The sequence below is a fragment of the Talpa occidentalis genome, unplaced genomic scaffold, assembly GCF_014898055.3.
Source record: "Talpa occidentalis isolate TD23 unplaced genomic scaffold, MPIMG_talOcc4v2.1 talOcc4.11, whole genome shotgun sequence".
In the NCBI taxonomy this organism is placed as follows: domain Eukaryota; kingdom Metazoa; phylum Chordata; class Mammalia; order Eulipotyphla; family Talpidae; genus Talpa; species Talpa occidentalis.
The window spans coordinates 27,102,216-27,127,106 of record NW_023601104.1 but is presented as its reverse complement, the minus strand read 5'-3'; the positions used below and the strand labels follow the sequence as shown (position 1 = coordinate 27,127,106).

General features: G+C 43.0%; 1 long non-coding RNA gene across 2 annotated transcripts; it reads left to right on the top strand.

Moving 5' to 3' along the window:
* On the top strand, nt 1–24,881 carry LOC119238689 (uncharacterized). 2 transcript variants are annotated; one of them, XR_005123623.2, is made up of 4 exons: nt 1–455; nt 7,392–7,463; nt 7,682–7,757; nt 7,869–24,881. It is a non-coding gene; the product is annotated as an uncharacterized LOC119238689 (long non-coding RNA). The 2 variants fall into 2 exon arrangements; XR_005123622.2 differs by lacking the exon at nt 1–455 and having other exon boundaries at nt 1,701–7,463.
* Nucleotides 24,882–24,891: the final 10 nt, after the last annotated feature.

Below are 24,891 nucleotides of genomic sequence, written 5' to 3'. Positions count from 1 at the left end.
CCAGAAATCTTGCAAACTTTTGCAGCCCGTTCTCGGCTTGCGGGAGGAAAGGGGGGCGGGGGAGGCGGCAGGAGGGTTGACAGCCGGCGGGCTCACCCCCTGGCTTTGATTTTTTTCTGCAAAAAGAGGAGGAAAACCAACCGCGTAGCCGAATTTCAATGCGCTCCCCCAAAATACGGAGACCCGGAGAGTGGGGGCCAGGCAAAGAAACTTTTAAAGCGGCAGTGTCCTTTTAAGAAGGGGGGGGGGGGAATCTGCTTATGGCTCCCCTCCTCCCCCTTTACCTTTTCTCCTCTTGACAGTTTCGGCCAGGGCTGCTCCAGGCGGGGTGTGCTCGGCCCCAGGCGGAGCTGAGGGTGGAGGGAGGAGCGAACGAGAGACCTGGGAAGTCCGGGATGGGAAAGGGGCGCTCCAGGATCTGGGGGCGACGTGGGCACCTTCTTTGGAGCACGGCGGTGGGTTTGGGATTTGGAGGAAGAGCTGGAGGAAGCGCGGTGCTGGCGCGCGAGGTGCTCGCCAAGTTGTCTGGCGGGCTGGGGAGGGGAGGTGTGCAAGTTTGCGGACCCGGGGTTCGCAGCCCGCGCCCCGGGCTGGCGGGGGGCGTGTGCGCACCAGCGCGCGGAGGGCGGCGGTCCTGCGGGGCGCTCCACGCGCATTCGGAGTGAGCGTCTGTAAAGCAAACAAGCTGAAAAAGAAAGATGGAAAGGCACCCAAACTTATTTCTGCCCTGGGAATCGTTCCCCTCTGAGGTTTCAAGCATTTCCACAAGAATCTGGGCATGGTCAGTGCTAGTTGAATGCTGTTGGGTACTGCGAGCCGCGGCCCCCCTCCCCGGGCGATTTTTTCATGCTTCAGTTTGGTCTGGGGGGGGGGCAGCAGGAGGTTGGGGGAGCCCCGTAGCCCCTTCTTTGCTTTTTCCTGAAGTGGAGTGTGAGGGAAAGCTCACTCTCCCTCTTTCGTTCAGGGGTCGGAATCCGATGTGGGATTTTTCTTGGGATGGGGGATTACATATATTCGCCTGGAGTTTGCAAAGAACTGGAGGGAGCTACGACTTTAATTACTGTTGTAAATAATGTATAAATCACGCCTGTCACTCTGGAGGAAATGGGCTCCCGCTAGCCCTGGGCTGGGGACAGACAGGATCTCCAGTCCGGGCGTGGGCTCTGGCCCAGCGCGCCCCCCTCCTTTGCCACTGGGCTTCTAGCGCCGATGGGGGAGGACCCGGACAGGTGAAGGGGGAGGGGGTGTCCCGGGAACCGTTCCCTTCCTTTCTCGATGTTGTAGTTGGTAGGAATATGGCTGATCGTATGCCGGCTGTTTTACAGTATCCCCCACCCCCCACCCCCACCTTAGCCACACCCCCTGTCCGGGCGCTTTCCCATTCACGGAATTCGAGTACAGTAAAAGCCATCAGGATGACACACGAGAAAAACATTTAATTAAAGGCGATTTCCGAAGGGTGAACGCGCGGAACCTCGGTTTGAGTGGGAGGGGGTAGCGAGGGCCGAGAGTAAAAGGAAGGGTGTCAGGATTGGGGGCCGGGACCTGCCGCCAGCTCGGTGAGTTTGTGTGTGGAGAGCTTTTGGCTGCAAAGAGTATATTTAGACCCTGAGACGGTGGATTTGGAATGCAAGCGGGTTATGTAACAGGGTTAATCAGAAACACTGGAGAAAATCCCCTTCATGTGTTTCTGAGGCTTTTGGGGGGGGCGGGGTAAAGGGGGGCCACATAGTATAGAGGAAGCCTTCCTAATTTCTGATTTGTGCTGCCACCCTCCTCTTCTTTAAAACCCCCTCCTCCCTTGTGTTATTAGCATCTTCAGGTGTCATTCTTGCCAGAAGGTGTTCTTGCGAGAGATCAGGGTGGCAGGCTGCAGAACCAGCTAGCAAATCCGTAACTTGCTGTTCTTGCAAATTATATAACCACTGGGGCATTCAGTCCCACCAGCCCTCTAGACTCAGCAAGAGGGGGAAAGGGACAAAGTAGGATTGGGATGCATCTTGCACAGCTGACCTGCTGACCTATATCCCCGTGCCCCCCCTAGAGGGTCACCCCCTACCCATTCTTCTTTGAACCAACCTCTTGTCTATCCCTCCATCTCTTTGGAGCTTTAATGGGGGAGGGAGAAGAGGTGAGGCCCAAACACTCAACTCACATCCTGCACGCAGGCACTAGGTTATATAACAGTCTGAATGGAAAAAGGAAGGTCAGAGATGGAGGCATCCTTTAGCTAACACAGCAGTAGTAATAGCTTCCAGAAATTATATGCATTTGCAGACTTTAACCTCAGATGTAGCATCTGCTCCTCAGGGGTACCAATCTTTGTGTGAGCTAGGGAGAAAACGAATGTGTAACTATGCCTGGTAGATGAGTGATTTGAAAATGGGAAATGTTTGGGTTTTCAGATGATGTAATGGAGTTGGCAGAATATGCAAGTCGGCTCCCAGAGTGTAAGCAGCAAGAAAATTGGAGCTGGCATCCAGTATTAATGTTGCATAAATTACAATATCGGAAAGAAATTAACCTACACACTAGGTGATTATGCCTTTTTAATACTTAAAGTATAAAGGCACACAACTCAAAAGGAAAAGCAAACATCATCACCTTATAATTAGCATTTTCAAACCCAAGGACACTTGAGTGGAGTTCTTGGCATGGGGTGAAATGGGGAGCTTTTTGATTTGGGACGTGCTTTCCAGAGAGCCAGCAGGGTTAGCTTCCAGATAGCCAGTTTTTTGAAGTGGCCAGAGACGGTGGTCTGGATTCTCATGACATTGAGGTGACCTCATGAGGCAGTATTTAGGTAGACTTGAGACTTGCTGAATTCCATACTCCTGGGAATGCATGTGTGAATGGACTGTGTCCTGCTAGTACCTTAGTGCCAGAGCTTCTAAAACCAGATGTGCGACTTTATAATCTCAAAGACAACCTTCCCTTTGCCTGAAGACTGGGCAGAGAGTGTTAGCAGTTTTAATGAAACTGTTCCATTTTCTAGGTGGTATTAATGATGTCTAGTGTCACTCAGTCCCATCTTCACAGCACAATGAAAGAGAAAAAAAAGAAAGGCAAGAGGCAACATGGGAAGTAAGAATGAAGCGGAAAAAACCACAGCGAATCTTTAATTTAACAAGGCTTTCAGGGACTTCAGGGAGCCATGAACATTGTGACATAACTGTTGTTAAAAACCCTTTTCCAGAACCTCGTTATTCTATGCATGCCAGAAGCTTACATATTTTACTTCACTAAAGTTATCCTCACAGGGCTGGTGCCACACAGTCAGTTTGGAACACCAGTGCTGAAGGTTGAAGGCTTTTAGGGCAGGCCAACCAAAGGGAAAAATCGAAACCAGAAAGATGGGATTAACACTGAAAAAAGCTCAGTTGGGTTGAGATCGAACCCCCTGGAAGCTCAGCTTAGATTGACTTAAAATCAGTTAACAAGCCCTGTAGTTTATTTGTAGCCCTGAGGACGTCTAGAACCACGTAAGTCTTTGACTTTGAAAGTGCTTTGCCTCTAGTTCCTGCTTCAGTCTTGCCTGATTCACTTTCTGCTTGGTGTTCTTGCTGGGCAATTTAGTGCCCTTTCTAGAGACTGATTCTCAGATCAGCCTTTCTTACGTGGACTCTGCTTGCTTTTCAAAGCGAACAAATAATGCCCTGTAGTTTGAGAGAACTACTGGCTGGGATAAAATCCTTTGCCAGAGGGATGGAATAATTATTTTTTAAACTAAGGGACTTTAATTTTCCAGTAAATTGCTCATAAAAACATTTATAATTATACCCTTTAAAAATGTAATAGAATAATTTTAGAAAATGCATTTGATGATAGTTATGATAACCTTTTCTGTTGCTTCCCCCATATTTCTTAAAAAGAATTGAATTATTAATCTAGAAGTTGAATCTTGAGTGGCTAAACACATTTGTAAGCAGACACTTTTTATGTTAGTCACCTGCTGGAATTTTCCAAAACCTACTGGCATTAGAAGGAGCCCTTGGCTTTAAACGAAGTCTCTGTGGAATTGATACATGGAGCCTGCTTGGAAGCCCCCTAATGATGAGGCCCTTAAGTGTGTGTTTTCAAGGAAGCAGAGGTGGGGGCTCAGCATATATTGCTTCTCCCACAGCAGTCTTCTAAGTGGAATGTAGGGAGGTGGGAGAAGTTTCTTGGCAATACTTGTACCTCTAGATAAATATTCCAAGGATTTTTGGTGACAGCTGAATTGCTTGTGGAAGCAAACCTTTGGAATACCAGTGGGACAAGCCTGTGACCTCTTCCTCTCGAACTACACTCTTGCCTCTTCTCCATTAAAATGCATGTTTTTCTCCCATTTTTCGCCTTTAGGAAATTGTGGTGTGATATTGGAAGGACAGACTGAATTGGAATTCCCTGAAATTTCTATTCATGTGGTATCATCTCTAAAAGCATAGGTCACTCTTAAGTATGCTCTCCTCCCCCACCCCGGCTCCCTCCATCCCTGTATCTTCCCCATCTACTTGATGAATTGTACTTCTTAGCTTATAAATATACTTCTGTGTCTGTGGAAGCAAAATCTATAACTGCTTTTCAGTAGTCTGGGGAAAGTTGTAATGTGACTGCCCCATGAGCCAAAATAATAATATATATAGAGAGAGAGAGAAAGAGAGAGAGAAAATGAGACTCTCTTAAAGCCAAGTAGACTGCCGCTCACCTTTTTTGTCTTCCATGAGCCACTGTACATGGATCCGGGGTAGATATCGCCTGTTCCTGACTCATTCATCCCAGATTAGTGATACGTGTTTCCAGGGCAAGGGAGTCTGTTTTGAAAGGTCTTCAGGTGCTGAAGTGAACACTAACCTAAAATGTGGACTATCTTTCTGAATATTCATATTGTCTTCCTTACTGAGGATTGAGAAGCAGTCTGTCTTGCTCTTTCTCTGATGTTTTCTACTGTTAGAAGAAGGTTATGTATATGGATATATATCATAGCAGGAAGTGTTGGTTAGAAAATGAAGTGTTAAAATTTTCACCCATTTTACTAAGCTATATGTTTAGGAAAATAAAATTGAATCATTTTAAATTAATGCTTGAAACAACTTCTCCAGATAATCAGTGTTTGTTGATTTATGTGAAGTAAACCATGATTTTTTTTTTTTTCTGTAAGAGTACGAAGGCATTACTGGTGAATGGGTTTTTCTGGCTAATGTTAGGTTAACCAGAAATATTTTATTTTGTCTTTTTCTCGTTGAGCATATTTTTTAAATGTCCTGGTCCCCCTTCCTACTCTAGACAGAACATTGAGAATGTAATTGAATCTTTCTTTGAGGGTTGGGGATTTTATGGTGCCACAGGGTCACTGTTCTGAAGATGAATTCTGATTGTACATTGTAGAACTGTAAATGAAGATGGTGTCAGCGGTTGGACTTAATCTGTCCTGATCCCAGCTTGGAAATTGTTTTCTTTTTTTGTTACAGCCTTGATATTAGTATGTTTTGTTATTTGCCTCCCTTGTTCTCTAAGTTGCAAAATAGAAGATTCAGTTCAATGAGATGATTCCGGTTAATTGAGATTTTTACTTTATAAGAACATTTTAATCTGAATCAAGAACCTTAATTCTTTCTCTAGTTATAGAGGATGTAAAATCTTGTTCTGATATTCAAGATTTACAAATAAGTTATACATCCTGTTACCAAAGCACCGTGTAACTTCTCCCTTCTGTGATGGTAGATAGAAATGCCTGCTTATTTGCCTCTTCCTTAAGATATGTGGAAGGGGTACCTTTGGTAGACGACTCTAAATTCAGGAAATTAGGAAACTCAAGGGTGACAAAGAAAACTTTGTGGCTTTCCCCCACAGGAATAGTAGTCTCTTTCCAAGCTTAGGCCTTTGTTCACTGGACCAGTCTGCAGAGCATCCTTCGGATCCCACCCTCAGGGGCTGACCCTCTCAGGGCTGGCCCACTGGACTCAGTGATATTCTTCAGTTATTTTATGATATATTTGATATCACAGTGCTGAAAATTCAGATGGGGAGTCTTGGTGTTCTTTTTTGACAGCCCAACTATTATTATTATTATTACTACTGTTACTATTATTTTTTTTCTTTTGGAGTAAAGACATCAAGGAGATTGTCCAAAGAAATTCTTAGAAGAGGGGGCTGGGGCATGATGAGGAGTACATGTGCCACAGCTCATGGTTTAGAACGCCTCGCTTTTTCCTCCAGCTTTTACATGCTATTGTTAAGAGGAATTACAGGTAACAATTCCTTGGCGTTGGTGAAAGAACAGATTTCTTTTTTCCTAACAGATGTTTATAGTCTTAACTAATATGTCGTTATTACACACTGTCACCATCACATCCCCCGGAACATTGACAGTGACGGTTTCCAGGTGACTGTCTTGTCCATGGAACTACAGCCCTGGTCGGCAGCTGAGGATCCCTCTGCAGTACCTACTCACCACCAAGAGCACAGATTTCCCTCCCACACGAAGGCACTGGCGAACTGCAGAGACCCCACAGAGCTTCCGTACCTGTGCTGTGTTCTCTGAAGTTCAGAACATGACTAGGGATGATTATGGTGTAGGGGATGTACAATCTCTCAGCCTGGAATCATCTCTCTCCGTGTTTTGGGATATTTGAGATTTGATTTTGAACTCTGAAAGTTCAGTGAAATAATCAGAAAGTTCCTGTGTCCGTGAACATACCATACGAGGTGAAACTTTTCTGGGGTGCCAGGAAGGGTGCCACTGAGATTAGGATCCTTGAGCCTGTGAAAGAGGCAGCGCTCTGTTAAAAATACCTAGCTTACTTCGGGGGAGGATTTGGCTGAATACTGATGAAGTTTATGAAATATGAATGTAGTGAAGTTGCTGTACGTAAGTGGTAGGCGTGTGTGAAAGAAGTAAGAAGAAATAAAATTGTGTATAAATGACACTCTGAAACTTGATGGAATTGTATACGTGACAAGAATGGTGACACTGGGTCTGAATTTAATGGGAAAAAATAAACTGGTTTAAAAATCTGTATGTCAAACTAGGTGCGTGACTGAAAATTACAGTATAAAATCATTTGACTTAGTTTATAAGCAAGGAATGTCACCAAAGATAAACAGGCAGGTTGCAAAGAATAGAGGTGAAACAGAATGGGGGAAAAAATGAAGGACCAACACTTGAATTTATAATGAGGTATGGAAATCACTGTTTTAAATAATCCGGACTATTAACAACTGTGCTGCTAGGTGGAGAATTAGTTATAGCCAAACAAAAGGCATAAATATGAATTTTAGGTTATGTGGGAGAAATCCTCTTGATCCCCAAAGCATAAATGCATGTACTGAGAAGCAAAGCTGCACACGATGTAATTTTTTCTGTCTTATCCTGATTAATTGACAGCCAACTGTATGCCTCTTTCCTGAAGGTGACTTTACAATCTCCAGACACAGACATTTCTCTGAGAAGTGGAGTGAAGGAAGGAGAACCACAAGCTAAAGTGTGTTTCACTGGGTGAAGTATTTTGGGGGAAAGATAAGAATGGCAAAACAGGGAATGGAATAGTACATACAGAGATTAAGAATGCCTGTTTGGGGCTGGGGAGTGGGGGCTGTGAATGAAGGCAAGCAATCTCTAGAGGGAAGAGAAAATGAAATTAGCATTGACTCTGAAATGACTGGGAATGTGACTTTCTAATTTTAAATTATCTTTAACAAGGGCAATGAAAAGAGGAAAAGTTGACACTTTGAGAAGTTATGACGAACTTGTCGAGAATGCCAATTGACAAAGGCAGGTAAGGGAATCCTTGGAAAAACAAAACGAGAACAGGCCTGAAGGGCAGGATGATGTGCATCCTAGTGTGGTAAGGGAATTGGCGGGCGTGTTTATTGACTCTTCCAATTAGTTTTAGAGAAACCTGAAGAAATGGACAAAGACGGAGAAAAGACAACCAGATGTGAGTCTGCCCTTCCAGAAGCAAGGAGGCTCATAGCATCCCATATGATCCCTGCCGGTCACGGGGAGGAGTGACTGTGTAGAAGTTAATGGATTTTCAACATACAAATCACAGAAGAAAGAAGGGTATATTTAGCAAGTCTATAAACTCTTAAATAAACTGCATTGCTTTTCGTTTTCACTGTGTAATGATAAAGCCAGTGGCTGATAACGAGGGCATGGTAACAAGGTAGTCTGTTTTCCCAGGGACATTTGTGTGACGGAGACGTTATATATCTGAAAGGACAAGGCAGCTAGGAGGGTGAACTGCCCGTAACTCTCAATTGTCCAGGTAATGAAGCATGGGAAAGCAAAGGCAAATGAAATACTTTGATAATCACAGATGATTCTTCTTTTAGTGATCATATTAGTTTGACTTGATGACAAGTGTGAAATTGCCAGTGTTGTATTTTACCATTTCTGGCATTTAGCATGTTTATGTAGAAAGAACGAACCCAGGCACTTTCAATAGACCAGGCCATTAACCCAGAAGATGCAAAATTCACTGTGAAGGATAGAGGTTGAAGATCAATGAGGTCTGCACATTTCTCCAGGCCCTGCAGGGAATCAGAGGGAGAACTGATGCTGCACTGACCTGTCTCCTGAAAGCTCAAAAGCTCGCTTTGTAATCAGTTGTTTGGGGGAGTGGGGTGGAGGGTGTTAGCTATGCGGCCTCGCTCTCCACGCTGCCCCTGGTCATGTTTTATTAGACTAACGCCCGTGAGATCCAGAAGGGTCCTCATGAATCATCTGGCTGAGCTCTCTGTTTAAACTGATGCTCACCGAGATATAATCATGTATCTGAGGTCCCATTCCTAGTAAGTAGCTAGGATGTGACTAGAATACAGGTCTCCTACTTGCCTACCTATGTTCCTTCCACTTGTGTGCTGTGTCAGGATGCTCAGAAGTTCCAGTAAAATGAAGTTCCTACCCCCCAGGAAAACCTCTGGAGGCTAGTATGATGTATATCTAAGTTAGTCCAGCATAAGTAGTGGAACATTGTCAATCCCCACTGGGCATTTTTATTAATGAAAACTTAGCCAATGAGCTTGTCATAGTGGGAATTCTATGTCACTAAGTCACTCTAAAGCACAATAAGGACAGTGCTGGTGTCTCATGGGCTGATTTACTGTAAAGCAAAATATAGGATGTGGAGTTGAGCATCTTTTACTTAATGCTTTAGAGAGGAGTTATGCTTGTTGTAACTATATGTAGTGTGTGGGGGGATGCCTTTCAGCTGCATCCTCTTTCCTCAAGGCAGAGGATTTAATACCATCTGTAAGAGAAAAGCTCAGGTCCGTGAATGGAATACTATGAAGCCAGTAAAAATCATGTCGTAGTAGAAAAATATTTCTTGTTTATGATAGACTGCTTAATCAATTAATAGCTTTCATAGTAGTGTCCATAGAACATCATTTTTATAAAAACATGTGTCCTGGGGGGAGAGTTTGTGTGTGTGTCTGTGTGTCTGTGTATTAACATGGATCCATATATACCTAACTGATGAAATGGAAAAGTGGTCATCTCTGCATGGTGGGATTATCTGTGAGTTTCATTTTCTTTGTGCTTTTTTTTTTTTTTTTTTTGTATTTTCTGAGTTCCCTGCATTGTGCATGTATTATTTTGTAACTAGAAAAAAATAAATCATAATTATTTTCAAAAAAGATTGTTTGTGTGTTGTGAAACTGGGATACTTTGAAGGACCTAAGTCTGAATTTAGTATGTTACACAGAATTTCTTGATGTTTCAGCACTGGCCAAATTTACTGACCCAAAGAACTGTACCTTTTACTGTCACTTTCAGCCAGGAAGACAAGAACCACTCAACTTTGAATATGAAAAAGAATGTCCTAATATTGGAATTTCTGCTCTTTTAAGGCAATGTCTGTCGAGCTTATACTATGACCCACAGGGAGGAAAACATACTATCTTGTGAGCCATACACATGTACACACACCCACATACTCTCTTGAAATAAACTTTTCACATAAGATATTTCTCCATTACCTGGGATGGGCTGTTCTTTTTGCTCTGTTATTTAAAGACAAAGCATAAGTCACGAGCCACCAAACCGGTTTCCTGACTTATTTACAGGCCACTGTCCTGGGCATGAGGTCGACGCAGCCTTCCTTCGAGCCATGGCCTGTGGTGGTGGGGGGGATTCATTCCACAGTAACTGATGTTGAATTCCAGGTGTTACTCATTATGATTTCAGGGAGGAGGTGGGGGAGGGAAAATAATTCAAAGACTTTTTTGCAATCCTATGACATTTTTATGCCACTTTTAGCATGTGCTCATTCATATCCTATTACATTTAGACATGCATCTGCCTAGACTGGCTTAGAATGTAAATTCTGGGATTCCCCTTTGCTTGGAACTATGTAATAGCATGGGGGTGGCATTCTTTCATTCAGCAAATATTTACTGAGCATCATCTAAGTACCAGACTTGATGCTAATCTGTCGGGATAAAGCATGAACAGGAGAGTCATCCCTGCCTTCTTGGATCTTACATGCTAGTGATGGCATCTCTCACTATAGCCTAGGTTGGTTTTGACCAGACACTTCTGATGGTTCTCCTCTACTTGTGTCTCAGACTTGGATTTTGTCCAACTTGTATCCTTTATATGTACCTTTTCCTGTTCCCTCCCCTCCCCAGTCCCCACTCTTCTGTCCAAATCTCTCTTTTCTATTTGCTATTCAAATCCTACAGTCATTTTAGCTGCAGATAGGGAACCCCCCCCCCCGGCCCCCATTGCAGTTCCCACACCTGTCTTTTACAGGAGTCAGTCACATGAGCTTTGCTCATTCAATCAACATGTAACCCCTTCCTTTGTCAGGTTCCTCTTACCCTGTCTTATAATGATATTTCTTGGGTAGAAGCCTAGTCTCCCCAAAAAGACCAGTACTATGGTTTATTCTTTTATCCCTGCACAGTACCTTGCCAAAAGTAGGTGCTCATTAACTGTGCAGATAATCTTTCTCACTTTGCCCTGCAGAGCTATTTTTTTTTTTTTTTTAAGTAGATCCAGCTCTGCACTTCCCTACTCTGCAAGCACAGCTTCTACTTACTTAGACTTCTAGCTGGGCCTTAGGCTCACACCCACCCGCCCCTGTTTTCCCATTTCTGTCTCTTGGATCCACCAGTCCTCTTCAATTGCAGGCGCAGGCCTGCTACAGTCTTGAACAACTCAGACCAAGGCTGGACGTGTTGGGAGATGGCATGCACGGTTGTTACAAGCCTGCTGGGAGTGAGGCAGAGGCCCAGGTATGCTCTGTGCTAGCTGTGGGACCTTAGGTAAGTCCTTTAACCACTTGGTCTGCTGCTTTTGTCGCTGAAAAACTGACGATGGTGCTGATGATGCCACTTCCTAGTTGACTGAGCGCAACACCTGATAACATGCATGGGTGGTACCTGGCAGGATGCCTGGCAGTATGGAGTATAGCCCCAGTGATGGTGGTGATGATGGGGCACAGACAGGAACAGTAGGCCCTCTTGCCTCCCTTTCCTCTGTCTTCACACATCTTCAGCTCTCTGCAACTTTTTTGGTTCCAATCAGTTGCTCTGAAATAAGCAGGGAGTCCCAGGGCATCAGTGTCCTAAAACCTCCCTTTCCTGGACTAGATCCTCAGCTCAGCTGTCATGGGCCGGGTCTTGTCAATTGAGGACAAATCACTTAAATTCAACCCTGTCAGCCACTTATTGGGATTCCCTGGGATTATACCCCACCCCTCGAAGTAACCTCGAGGAGGTGCCAGGTCAGCCTGTTTCCTTCCCTCTGTTTTCTACCTTGTAGCTGCCTTCTCTAGACATTGAGGCCTGGGGAGATCCTTCATTCCCACTTTCCTGTGGTGCTCTCTCCTGCTTCATTCCTCAGCAACCCAACATTCTTTGCCCTCCCTTCCGCTTTACTCACTTTTTCCTCTCTGCCAAAGAAAATCACATTGGAGAAGCTTGTCCGCAAGAGTTCCATTCAACTTGCTCTACATTAATGCTCCACTATGGTGACCCACTGCTGAGTCTTTCACTTGTAATGTAATCTAATAATTTACATGCACTTTGCAAGCAATACTCTCGGAGACTCACAACCTGCTTGAAATTGCTCTGCTGTTACAGTATTTGAGCTGATGAGAGAGCAGCATGAGAAAAAGTAGTTATTGGTACCACAGTGGTATTGGGTAAGCCCAGGGAAATAATGTTTGCACAACGTGAGGGTGTGCTGATGGTTTGTAATATCCTTTCTTTGAGAATCAATTAAACTTGCTAAAGGTCTTTTATTGATTTGGGCTGTAATTGGACTAGGATAGGTCAAAGAGACATAGAGGTAGAAGCATAGCAAGCTAGAGGAAGTGAACCAAGAATGGAATCCAGATTTTCTGGGATGCTGTGAAAATGTTTCAATTTTGATATATTACATGACTTTTACAGAATTAATCGGCACTGTGATTAGGTGGTTTTATTTCTTCACTCAAACATGTTAGATGCTGATTCTAATATGCAGTAGTAATGAAAATAGAGTAATGCTATAATAATAGTGCCATTGTAAAGTGAATTGCACCATTAAGCATCTATTTTGTCTAATTTGTATTGTGATAGTGTGAGTGATACACACACATACAGACTTAGAGTAGCTGGTCTTTGAGAAACAGACTGTAGCTGAGTAGCTCCATTCCTATAATACTGAACAGTTAGTGAATGGAAATAAGCCACTGTTCAGTGAAAAAGTGAGTTCTTATATATCTAAATATGAATGTATATGTATGTACATATACATGGACACACATACACATGTGCATTTACATATCCACACAGACACACATGCATAGTGTGCCTGGCATCTGTCAGGCAGATTGAGGATGAGACATATATGAATGTGACATTAAAGTGCTTGCCTTGGGTTGCATTTTAGCATGTTGGCTAGCCTGCCTGGGGACAGATACCAAATCAATAATAGTCTCTCGGTCAGGATTTGAAAACAAGGTTTTGTGTATTGTTTCCACCTTTATCCTCATTTCCATGTCTGAGAACCTCAATATTTCTCAAGTTGGAAAGAAGCACTAGACCTAGGAATTATAGTTATTTTATTTTGTCACTTGTCTTCTAAGGAGGGACATTGGCCAAACAATTTCTTCCACAGAGGCATATTTTTATGCCTTAAGTCATAAGCTAACCCTGGAACACAAACAGGATCTGAGAAGGCAGCATCAAATGGGATATGTAAATTAAAAAGTCCAAGAATCTGCTATACTATGACTTGATCCCTGTGATTATCCCTTTGCCTCAGGAGGACTGGCTTTAGGGGGTAGATTGGCAGTAATTTTTGCATGAGTCTCCAACCTCTAGGATGGTTTCTCCAGGGAGTTCCTAAAGACTTACCTGGTCCATCTCCAGTTGGTCCTGCTGCCGTCAAGACCCTCTCTCCATGTTTTCCTGCAGTGGCCATTTAGAAAAGATTTTACTGGTAGTCTCCACCTGTCACTTATCCCACACCAGGATTTTGCTTCCACAGCTCTGTCAACACTATCCCCTGCTAACCTGGAATCTGAGAAAGACTTTATTCAAAGAGTAAAAATTTTACGTAGTTTAGAATATGTTTCAATTTCATATATATAATACTTGCTCTGAGGACCAAAATGTTGAAATCAAATTTGCATCATAAACATCTGTGTGATCCCTATAATGTCTTAGGTCAGTCATGTTAGCTTTAAAGTCCATGAGCATTTGAGGGGAGAGTACATAGCATCAGTGCCTGGCATCTGGATGAAGAATGTATTTAGTGGAGAAATTTTACTGCAAGCCTCAATGAAAAAATATCAATATGATATTGTGCCTAATAAAATGTTATAATGAAAATTACCATGGTATTTGACAACATCTCTTTATTAATTGGTCTTTTCCATTATTTTCTTAGAAGCAAACATAGTCTGGTTTTATCGCTCATTAGTTATAGTCCTGATTGAATTCACATTTGGTTGCTTCAGCTGGGTTTATCTTCTGATTGGTCTTAGTTCCTTGAGGGCAGCATTGTAGATTGTCTTGAGTCTTCTATCCCATATCTCTTTACAATTTTCATGGGCATTCAGTGAATGCCCTCTGGATGCCAGTGATGTGCAGTTTAGAATCAATATGTGAAAGATGAGTCAGCTGAAGGAAAACTAGAATGAGACAAGAAAATCCAATATTCTTTGATAGCTTCAGAGGTTTAAAGCGATGGAATATATTGCCCTCTTTCATCGATCCATCGCGTATTTACTGAGCACTTACTATGTGCCAAAACCTGTATCAGTCAATGAGGGTAAAGTGGAATAAAAGTAATTGATAGGCAGGAAAAACATATTAACCATTTTTTTAATGTGGATAGTTCTATAGAGATGCTTAGAAAATATGTAATATTCACAAGAGGGGAAAAAAGACTTAATGAGTTAGGGTAAGCTCACTGAGATGGGTTTATTTGGTAAAATAGGAAGGGATTTGCTTACAGGACAAAAAAAGAAGGAGGAACTTCTGGGCCAAAATATATGAGGTCAAAGTTCATGGCAAACTCAGGTTAATGTGAAGGAGGTGTTGCAGGGTCCACACATGGAGTCTGATGATAAGAACGAGGAGATGAGATTGGACAAAGTAAGCAGGAACCAGGCTAAGAACTTTGGACCTTTTCCTATGGCAAAATTTTGAGCAAGTTCTCTGGTTTCCTTTTGGTAAGGTCCTCTGTAGAGGTTCAGGGTGGAAAATTGATGGTGTAGATAAAGAGGCAAGTCAGGAACTCTCTGACACATCTAGGGAGATACTTAAGCCTGGACCTCAGGGCAAGGAGGTGGACACTGAGGTAGAATTTCTCAAGAGGTGAACTGGAGGTGCATGATGGAAGTAATGAAAGAACTCAGGTCCAGAGTTGAACGGAATTGTTGGCTGGGACATGTTTAAGGTGGGATAAAAAGACAGGAGAATGCTTGGGTTCCATATTGGATGGGTGGATTGAAGGTGTTGGGGAAGTGTGATGGGCAGCTGGAAAGGTGGGTCTGGCAGAGCGCATGTTACCATGTTGCCTGTGGGATTAGGAAAAACAGCCTTTTAACAAGCACACCCTGAGCTGAGGACAGGCAGCTGGGTTGGTGACACGGAACTCTAGTTCTGAGAAGAGTTTTTGATGGGATAGTGGGTGAGATTTTTATACCAGGTCATGTTCATGGATTTCAAAATGATATCTGGAGAAAATAAGCCTGAGGTCCAAATGGGTGTGGTTAAGAAGATAGAGGGAACGGACAGAGAACAGTATCTAAAAAAGTCTGGATTCAGACCTGGAGATCCTACATTTACAAAAGGCATAAAAAGACAAGGACATCTTTAAGTCCAGAGTGAGGTTCTGATACACTTTGCTACCTCAGGTTGCTGCTGGGCTTTATTGGCTTTGATGATGGTTTCCTTCCCAACATGTCTAATTGATGATTGAAGAATTACTGCCCCCCCCCCTTTTTTTTAAGCTTTCTACACAGCCTAGCATTGATTTATCCTGTCTCTAAAGGGAATCTGCCTCACACTTGGCAGAACCTCAAGGTTGGGAGAAATGGAATGAATAGTAGCTGTGGAGAGGCCTCCACATTGCCCTGGGAGAAAGGCTTCGTGGGAGAGAAAGTTGAAAGAGGGTCTTAAGGGGTGTGAGAGCTTCAAAGGATGAGTCTAACCATGGGAATCTAAGTGGAAGATTTTTTTTAAGTTGACCAGGACGAGAAAAAGAAATGCACAAATGTCTGTTGGCAGGCAGATGATGATTTTGATTACAATCAGAGTAGGATTGCTGCATTGTGAATTTTTGGCCCTCCTCTTCTCAATGGGTTTTCACATACACAGCAGCCTGTGTAATGTCACAGCTCATGGAGGGACTCAAGAAGTGTCGTGTAATTAAGGGGACCTGCTGATTTAAGGCAACTGGGATACTAGCAGGCTAAACTTAGCTTTTAACTCCAGCTAGTGTGACAGGAGGGGACTTTGCCTGTGGGAAGGGCCATCTCTTTGCTTGTGGAGGTGGTAGCCGACTCCCTATTGTTTTTCAGTGAGCTCTGATTAAATGCTTTCCCTGTAGATATTCCACTAATATGTCATGTGAATTATTTGTGTTATCTCTGTGCTGTGAAATTAGAGGCCTTCACCCACAGTGTGGTAAGTAGATTAAAACGAAAGCCTGTTTTTTTATGGTATGGGGGAAACTGGGCAAATATCAGGGAACTATTTTGTGTGTGTTTGATCTGACGGTGGGGAGGTTTCGGGATGCCAGTGTCTTCTGAAATCTGAAAGCTGAGCTCTGGCTGGAGTTTTCTTCAAAGGGCTTTATATTTTATCCGTTGGCACTTCTTAGGGGGAAGGAAGGTTTGGAGTGGGAGATTCTGTGATGTTTCTTTTCTTGCTGCTGTTTTCTTCTCCTTTTTAACTTTGCAGAAAGCCCTTCCAGTTCTACGGTCAGACCCCGTTCAGGACATTGGTGGCCAAACAGTCCCCTTTTGTTAAGCGAGCGTCCTATTTTTGTTTCTCTTGAAAGGTGCCCTTCAGGACAGCAGAGTCTTTCTTTGAGCTGTTTAGAATCGAGCTCTGAAGAAACCTAAACAGAAATCATTCTAAACCCAGGCCAAGTGCCTCCTTTGCCTAGCGAGGCAAAGCTAAAACCACACTAGATGAAATCTAACCAGCTGGTTACCTGAGAACCACCTTGGGGAGTTCTCCAGCTTGACTTCTCCCACTTTGGCCACCATCCCAATAGCCATGAAAGCTGAGGGTCACGGCCTTTCTGTGCAGAGATGCAGGGAGAGAGCTGTGGCTCCGGTGAAGAAGGGGAGGTTGGGCTGTGTGTCAGCTTGCAAAATGCTGAGCATCTCTCTATAAGGATTCTGAATAGAAATGGGTCAGAGCAGATATTTATGATCATCGGTCTCTTTATCTTAGAATAGTGCAATTTTCCCTCTTTATTGCTTAAGCTTTCAGTAAGTTCATTTTATTCGATTTATATATATATCTCAAAGGTAAACCACTTTCATAGCTTTAACCCATCTCACATACCTCTATTATTTTCAGTTCTCCCTTTTTCTTCCACAAATTAGGTAAACCGAGTCATTTGAGAAAGTTGGGCATAGCTAGCCTGTGGTCATTTAGAGCCTGAGCCTTTTAAGGTTATTTTCTTTTATTCTGTTATAATAGATATGGGGCTGAAACCTCTATCATTTGAAAGAGGATCTTTGTTCCTTAACCAAAGATCTTCTGGGTTAGGGTTCAGACAGGCTTCACTGCTCAGGTACTTCAGTTTTGGAATTTTTCTTCCCATTTTACCTATCACCTGGGTCATTCAGGTGGAATAGGGGAAGAGTTGGCCTTTGTTAGAAAAAGAAAGACTGGCTAGACAAGTTTGATCCCTAGCGGCAGTTTGGAGCCTTCTTGAATGTGAGGTCATCAGTACATTTAAAATCTGAGCTTCCACACAGTGGTCAGTGAAGCTCCTGTGCCTCCCCATTAACTGCGCTATTTTCCATGTGTTTCCAGAGCAGGAGGCACCTGCCTCTTGGGGAACCCCCAGCATCATGGGGTACCTATCTAACTGACCCCTATGTATACAGACAACTAAAAAGTGAAGTGGTTTGGAGGTAGGCATCATCTTAAGGCTAAAGTCATACATTTTAGAAAGTTAAGGACTGGTTCTGTGACAGGGAAGTTGAGCTAAATATGCAGTTCTATTTTAATTTTCATTTTATGCCAAGGCAAAAGCATTGGGAGATAGGCTATAAATGTATAAGTAAGTCACTACAAGAATAGCCCCTTGCAAAATGCAGATTTAGGAAGGCTAAATATTTTCTCACATATTTTAATGCACATGAATAACTAACCCTTGATCGAGATCCTAAGAAATGGACGTTGTATAACTACTTAACCTTGATTACGATTATGAATTGTGCAGAGATCTATAAACTGTTAATTAACTATTTGGTTATCTTAGCTTGGGCTTCAGTAATAAAATGCCATAGACTGGTAGCATAAACCAAAGACATTTATTTTGTCATGGTTCTGGAGGGTGGCAAGTTCAGAACTAGGTGCTGGAAGATTTGGTTCGTGGTGAAGATCCCCTTCTTGACTTGTAGGTGACCATCTTTTTACTGTCTCCTCAAATTGTAGAGGGAGAAAATTCTGATGTCTCTTCCTCTATGTGAGGCACTAATCCCATCATGCGAACCCTGCCCTCATGACCTCATCTGGAACCTCATTGTCCCCCTAGAGACCTCACCTCTTTAGACTATCACATCAGGTGTTTGGGTGTCAAAAAGTTGTCTAAAATTTTCCAAAAAAAAAATGTTTAAAATTCTTAACTTGCTCACTTGCTCAACTGTCTGTTTAAACAGAGTCCTGTTTTTTGTGTCTTTTACTGGGGACATGGTTGTGCCTCCCAGGTGCCCCACTACTCTTGGTACTCTTGAAAGCTACAGTAGTAATGCTCAAGATTATTAAGGCTATGGTGTCATTGTTTTAAATTAGTGAGTGTGATTTTTTTTGTAATTCCAAAACAAGTTCCTTGATATTCTGCATAATTGGATCACATTTTAATTTCGTGGCAAATAAAGATCTATTTTACATTTCTATTAGAAAGACAAGCCCCTGTGGCTAGGCTGAATTAGAATGTTTGGTTGTACTGGGGCAGCAAGTCTTTTAGAGTTGATTCAGCTTCTTAAAAACTTATTATGGGGGCCTCCCCAGTGGCGCAGCGGTTGAGCGCTGGGTTGCGAAGCTGCCTGCCGCCTCTGCAGCGCCAGTTCGATCCTGGCCAATGGGCAAGGGTCCCACATGGCGTGCATATCTCGCCTGTTGCCCGCTGCTCCCCTCAGCAGTGTACTTCGTCGGTCTGCCTGTTCTGTTCCCCGCTCTGGCTCTGGTGAATTCTCTCACTCTCCCGCGCTTCTGACTGTACCCAGTGCTTGTATAAATAAATTAATTAATCTTTAAAATAAAAAAACAAACTTATTATGGGCCTCCCTGGTGGCGCAAGAGGTTGAGATGCAGCCTATGAAGCTGACCCCAGCCACTGCAGCACCAGTTTGATCCCCAATCAGGGAGCAACCCACATGGTGCAGCAGACCTCTCCTCTCTCACCTGCTGCTCCCCTCAGCAGTGTATTTCAGTCATTCTGCCTGTTCTGTTCTCCGCTCTGTCTCTGGTGAATCCTCTCACCCTCCGCACCTCTGGCCTATACCCCAGTTCTTGTATGCATAAATAAATAAATCTTTAAAAAATACTTATTATGACTCTTTAGGGCAAGAGAGACCCTTCAATCTAAAGATTATACACAGGCATAGATTTCAAGTTAAAGCAAATATTGAAAAGACAAGAAAATAAAATATAAGCACTAATACAGGCAGAGAGTAACTAAATCATGGGTTATCTGTTATGGCATATACTCCAAAAATATACTGTCAGGTATATCTGTGAATGAATACATTTTATTTTCTGTATGGTTAATGCCCTGAGAGTTTGCATGAAGCAGAATGAAGAAAAACTGCGAGAGTCCGCTGGACAAGTAATTAAGAGGTGTGGGTTCTGAGCTCAGCTCAAGCATTAATTATGTAAGTGACTTTGTGCAGTTGACTTTCACACCCTCCCTCCACCCAGGCCTTATGTTCTTCAGGTGAACTCCAGGTATAGCTCCAGGACTCACTGAGACACATGTTCCTGCCAACTCTGTCATTCTGTGACCTCATGATGAAGACCAACTTCTGTAAGGATCCATGGAAGTGCACTTTCCTTATTCTCTCTACCTTTATTAAAAATTAAGGCATAATTTACATGTCATAAAATTTCATCCTTCAAAATATACAATGCAATGATTTTTAGTAAATTTATAGAGGTATGTAACCACCACCACAATCTAGTCATGGAACGTTCTGTCACCCCCAAAAGATCCCTCTTGTCCATTTGCTGTTACCATTACTAATCCCAATCTATGACAGCTGTTCTTCTACTTTCTGACTCTGAGATTTGCCTTTTTTGGACATTTCATTTGAATGGCATCATACAATCAGTGGTCTTTTGTTCCTAGCTTCTTTGACTTAGCATAATGTTTTTGTAATTCATGTATGTTGTAGTGAGCATCCAAACCTCCATCTTTTTATCACAGAATAATAATCTATTGTGTGGATATATCACTTTTTGTTTATCTGCTCATCTGTTGAAAGTTTCCTTTTTCTTGCTTTGCTCTTCTGTGAAATACTGATTCCTGATATAGCTGCCTCCATTTGGGAGTCTCTCTTAGAGAACTGTAGTCTTTATCTCAGGTTTCCCTTTGTAGAAAAGGCTGGAGTTTTGTGTTTTAAACCACTTAAAAACTTCCAAGTCCGTTGGCTGAGTTGGCTGGGTCATTGAAAATGTGATTAAATAACTACGTAGTAACTATCAGTAAATATGAAAACATTAGCTTCTATGTTTTATAATTAATGTAAATGTGAGGTTTCCTTAATAGGGAACTCATCTCAAAACTCTCCCCAGTGACAGCCTGCTTGTTGTTTTACATTTGTTTACCCACTGGGTGATGAATACTTGGAAGCAACAGTTAGTTAGGAACACTGGCTATTACTCTGACTCAGTAATGTCACTTTCAGTATTTTCCCCTGGAAGTCATCAGAGTGATTATGGACAACAAATCCAGAAGGGAAGTAAGTACTTGCAGAGAAATCTACTCTTTGCTTTTCAGCAGTGAATCACAAAGAGGTAGGAGAAAATAAGAAGACTGAAGTAAGTGTTTGTGTTGATTTCTTTAAAAAGATGCCATAGACTAGACAACTTTACTGTCTGAGATAGTTGGCATTCTTTTGTGTTGGGAGCAAATGTGGGATGTGCATTTTCATTTGATAAGTTCCTAGGTCATGGAGAGTAGCAACTCGGTATTCTGCGTGCTCCACAAATGGCTCTCCAGCTTCAAGTTCAGCTCTGGCAATGTGGTTAATCTGCAGTATGTTTTGATCTTCAGTTGCTCCCAGGTCCACTCAATTTCCTGGAATCCTTCCTTGACTAGTGTGTCATATAGGAGGGAGGTAAAAGGCACCTTATTTGCCTTTCTCATCTCCATTTGGAGGATGTATTTGTTGTCATGGTGTATTCTAAAATTTTCAGGAAGGTTGGACCCACAAGAGGAGTGGTCCTCATGCCTTTGTGCCCATGTATATATGTGACTATACACACACACACAAACACACACACACACACACTCTTCCAACAGCACAGTAGGGCTAGTCCTATGCAAGCCAGCAGCTTGACTCTGTTTTATTTAACCCACTAATTATAAACAGCATCAGTAATATCTTTTGGAATTTAGACCTTAGGTTGTTTACTATTCCCAGTGGTGGAAGTGATGTTTAGATTGTCACACCCTGTGCCTCTTGGTCCTGGGAAAGATTTGCCCTGGGTGAATACATAACATAGGTTATTGTAGAGAAAGCTAAACCAGGATGTTTAACAAAACTCAGAACCTCTCTGTGCTAAGTCTTAAGTATGCTACCTGTGGGCAGAGAAGACTGCCCAGGGCTGAGTAAGGGTGAGCAGACTGCACTCAGCCAAGATCACGTTCTTATCCCTCTCCCTGATAGCTTTAAAGAGGGAACATATTTCTTTTCTAAGTGGGGAAGAAACCAGTTAGAAAACAAAGCCCTTTCTCTTTGTTTGTTGGTGAGGTTATGGGAGGAAAGTTTGGTGATCGCTCACTTGGGCTTCTGTTATAATGTTGTCACAGTTGATGGCTGCTAGGATTGTTTATATATGAGGCCGTGGAAGTGGTGAGATCCTTGAGGACGAGGATGCAGTGGAGTGACCTGGGTGTTTTCCAGAGACCCCAGCTCAGCACTTTGCATACCACAGGCTCTTAACTTTTACGAATAAACAGACAAGGAATAAGTACTTTCTATATGACATACAGTATTTCTGAATATGCTGGTGTTCACAGTGGTCTCTGGCAGGATTGCTGGATGCCAAAGAGAAGAAAGAAAGACAGAGCCCCTGGCTCTTTCCCTCCTTCCCTTGCCCCTTGCTTCCTCTTGTCCCTCTTTCCTTCCACAACCATGTGTTCAGTTCTTATGCTGACCAGGCACTGTACTAGGGACTGAGGATACAAAAGTGAAATAAAATACCATTGGTATCTTTAGTGAGTCTACAAGAGCAGTTATCCTGGAGTTCGATAGGCACAGTTATGCATGCCTACTTGTTGATCACTCACTGTGCTCTAGGCACTGGGAATACTGAACTCAGTCCTTGAAATCCTCTCTGTGTCCCTAGCAGGCCAGAATTATGGTCCCTGGGTTGCAAACAAGAAGACTGGGGCTTAGAAGGGTTGCTTAGACGGTGATCAGAGCTGGCTACCTTACCACCTGACTGTGATGGGGAGCTCCTCCTCCTCTTCCCCTAGCTGTGAGAAATGTGTCTAGATATAACAGCCTGGGTGCCCTGGGGTCCCTTCTCATCTCTGTTTATTTCTTCTCCATCTGCAGAGGCGGGAGGAGATTGCAGTGAAGGCGAATGGAGCTCCTTGGGCTGTGCAGCCAGCTAAGTCAGCTGACCACAGCCGCCCCTAGAGATTGTTTTTCTACTTTCTCTTGCCCTCTGGCTGTTCCTGTAGCAGCTTCATCCTTCCGGTTGCAGGTTTTCCTTTCATTCCTTAGGTATCCTGTTGCCCTTCCTAGACCTGAGATGGTGGTGCCAGAGAACTCCGTGAGATTTAACTCTGTTCCTCACTGTCTTGGCTGACTTCCTTCTGACCAGACAAAGTGAAACTCCAACGTTGCCGGATGAATTCCTGTGTGCAGTTCTGACAAGTAACTAACAGATTGTTGAGAGCAACCTGTGATTGCAGCCTGGCAGATGTGTGTGCTGTGGACTCTGAATTAAAGACATGGAGTTGACCACATGGCAGGGGCCCGGGGACACAAGGACAAGGCAGCTTAAGGACTTCCCCAGCAACTCCAGTGCTTTGCAGCCCTGCTCATAAAGAAGTAGCAGAACTTGACATTGACTGGGGCATGGTTTTACTCAGCCAGACTCTTGTGGGCTAGCTGCCCCTTTCTGGAAGCTGTCTATACCAGCACCGTCCCAATGATTACCTTGAACCCTTCTTTGATTCACTGCTTTTGCAAGAGAGGGGAAAACTCAAACTTCATAAAAGTTACCAAGTGCTGCCCAGGCCCACATGTGACACGTTGATATTTTGGGGCAAGGTTTGGCCAAACAACAGAACAGCAACAGTGCCTACCAGCACATTGAAGATTTAAGATTGAAAAGCCTGAACAGAATGTTCGGCTTGAGCTGGGGACATATTCCTTTCCTATTTTATCTCTGCCATAAGCCTCGGGCTGATTGGAAAACACACCCACTGTATGATTTGGATAGCCAGGATTTTAAGTTTATTTCTTAGACCTGCTCATGCACAGTCTCCCTTTCTCCCTCTCTCTCCTGCCTCTTCTTCCTCCCCCTCTCACTCTCTCCCCAACTTTTTGGGGTAGAATCCTGAAATCTGCTCTTCATATTACTGGTAAGGAAGCACTCTCTCTCTTTATAGAACAGTGCTAACTTCTCTGACACAGACTCTAGGACCCAAGTGATTTTTGTAAATGCAAATCTAATATCGCTCTTCTTTGCTTAAAACCCTTCATTGAATTCCTATTGCTCTGGAATAAAATCCAAACCCTTGAGTATCACCTATATCAGCCCCTGTCTAGCTTGCCAGCCTCACCTTTCACCTGTCCTGTCCATGATCCCACCCTCCCCATACTTATACATGTACCCTGTGCTCAAACTAAACTTTGATGGTCAAACATGCTATGTTTCTTTACCTCCATGTGCTTTCCCTTACAATTGTGTTGTGTTCCAGCAACTCCATCGATTTTTTCATTCATTCATTCATTCACTCATTCATTCAGTAAGCACTTACAGAGGACCTTCTGAAGGCCAGGTACTATTCTAAATCCTAGCGATATAACAGTGTGCAGACAATGGTAGTATACAGACTCTACTCTCAAGGACTTTACAGTGCTAACTTGCCAATCCTATTTACCTGAGTGGCCTCAGCTCACTTAGATTTGTTTCTTCTTGGAATCTCTCCTGACCTCTCTCTTCTGAGTTAGACATCTTTCCTTTGCTTTCTTCCACCTGTGTTTTTCCCATTAGAGCACTTAGAACCAGATGCCAGAATTTTGAGCCCTTTGAGAGGAGAGGAAATTTCTTGCCCAAGCTGATATGTAGTAGATGCTCATTAAAAATCTGGTGATCAGAAGCATTTAGGATGCATTTAACACAGAAAACTATGTTTTCTCTGTAATCATTTCAAATAGAATTCACACTCTGTCAACAGCTTGGCAGTGGTCTTTGGTCAATAGGAGGTACTGATTGTATAGATGAAAAGTTTAATGTTAGTCCCATGAATGCACCTTTAGAGGTAATTTTTTGCCCTGGTTGCTTTTAAAAGTTTCTTTTGTGTTCTGCAGGGTCACGATAATGGATGTATATGGGGTTTTTGGTGTGCTTATTCATTCTGATAATTCATATTTTCCTTTCATTCTGGAAAATTCCCAGACATCATCTCTTTTCTGGATCCCTTTGAAACTTCCTTAGGATGTATGAGTGATCTCATTGTCTTGTCTATTTTGCTTCTCCTTCATATCTTTTATCTCTGTTCAGCATACCTTTCTGTTCAACAATCTGGGGAGTTCCCTTGGTTTTTCCTTCAGGTTCACTAATCTTTTCTGTAATTTGCCATTTAAACTGCCCATTGGACTTTCAAAATGGTGGTTTAATATACATGCAATAATGAATGTAGTGATGGTTTTACATGTAGAGACACTCAGGGTCTGATCACTCAGATCAGACAGAGAATATCGCTGAACAGAGAACAGCTCACCCAGGCAGTCCCCTCCCAAATATTTGTTCTCT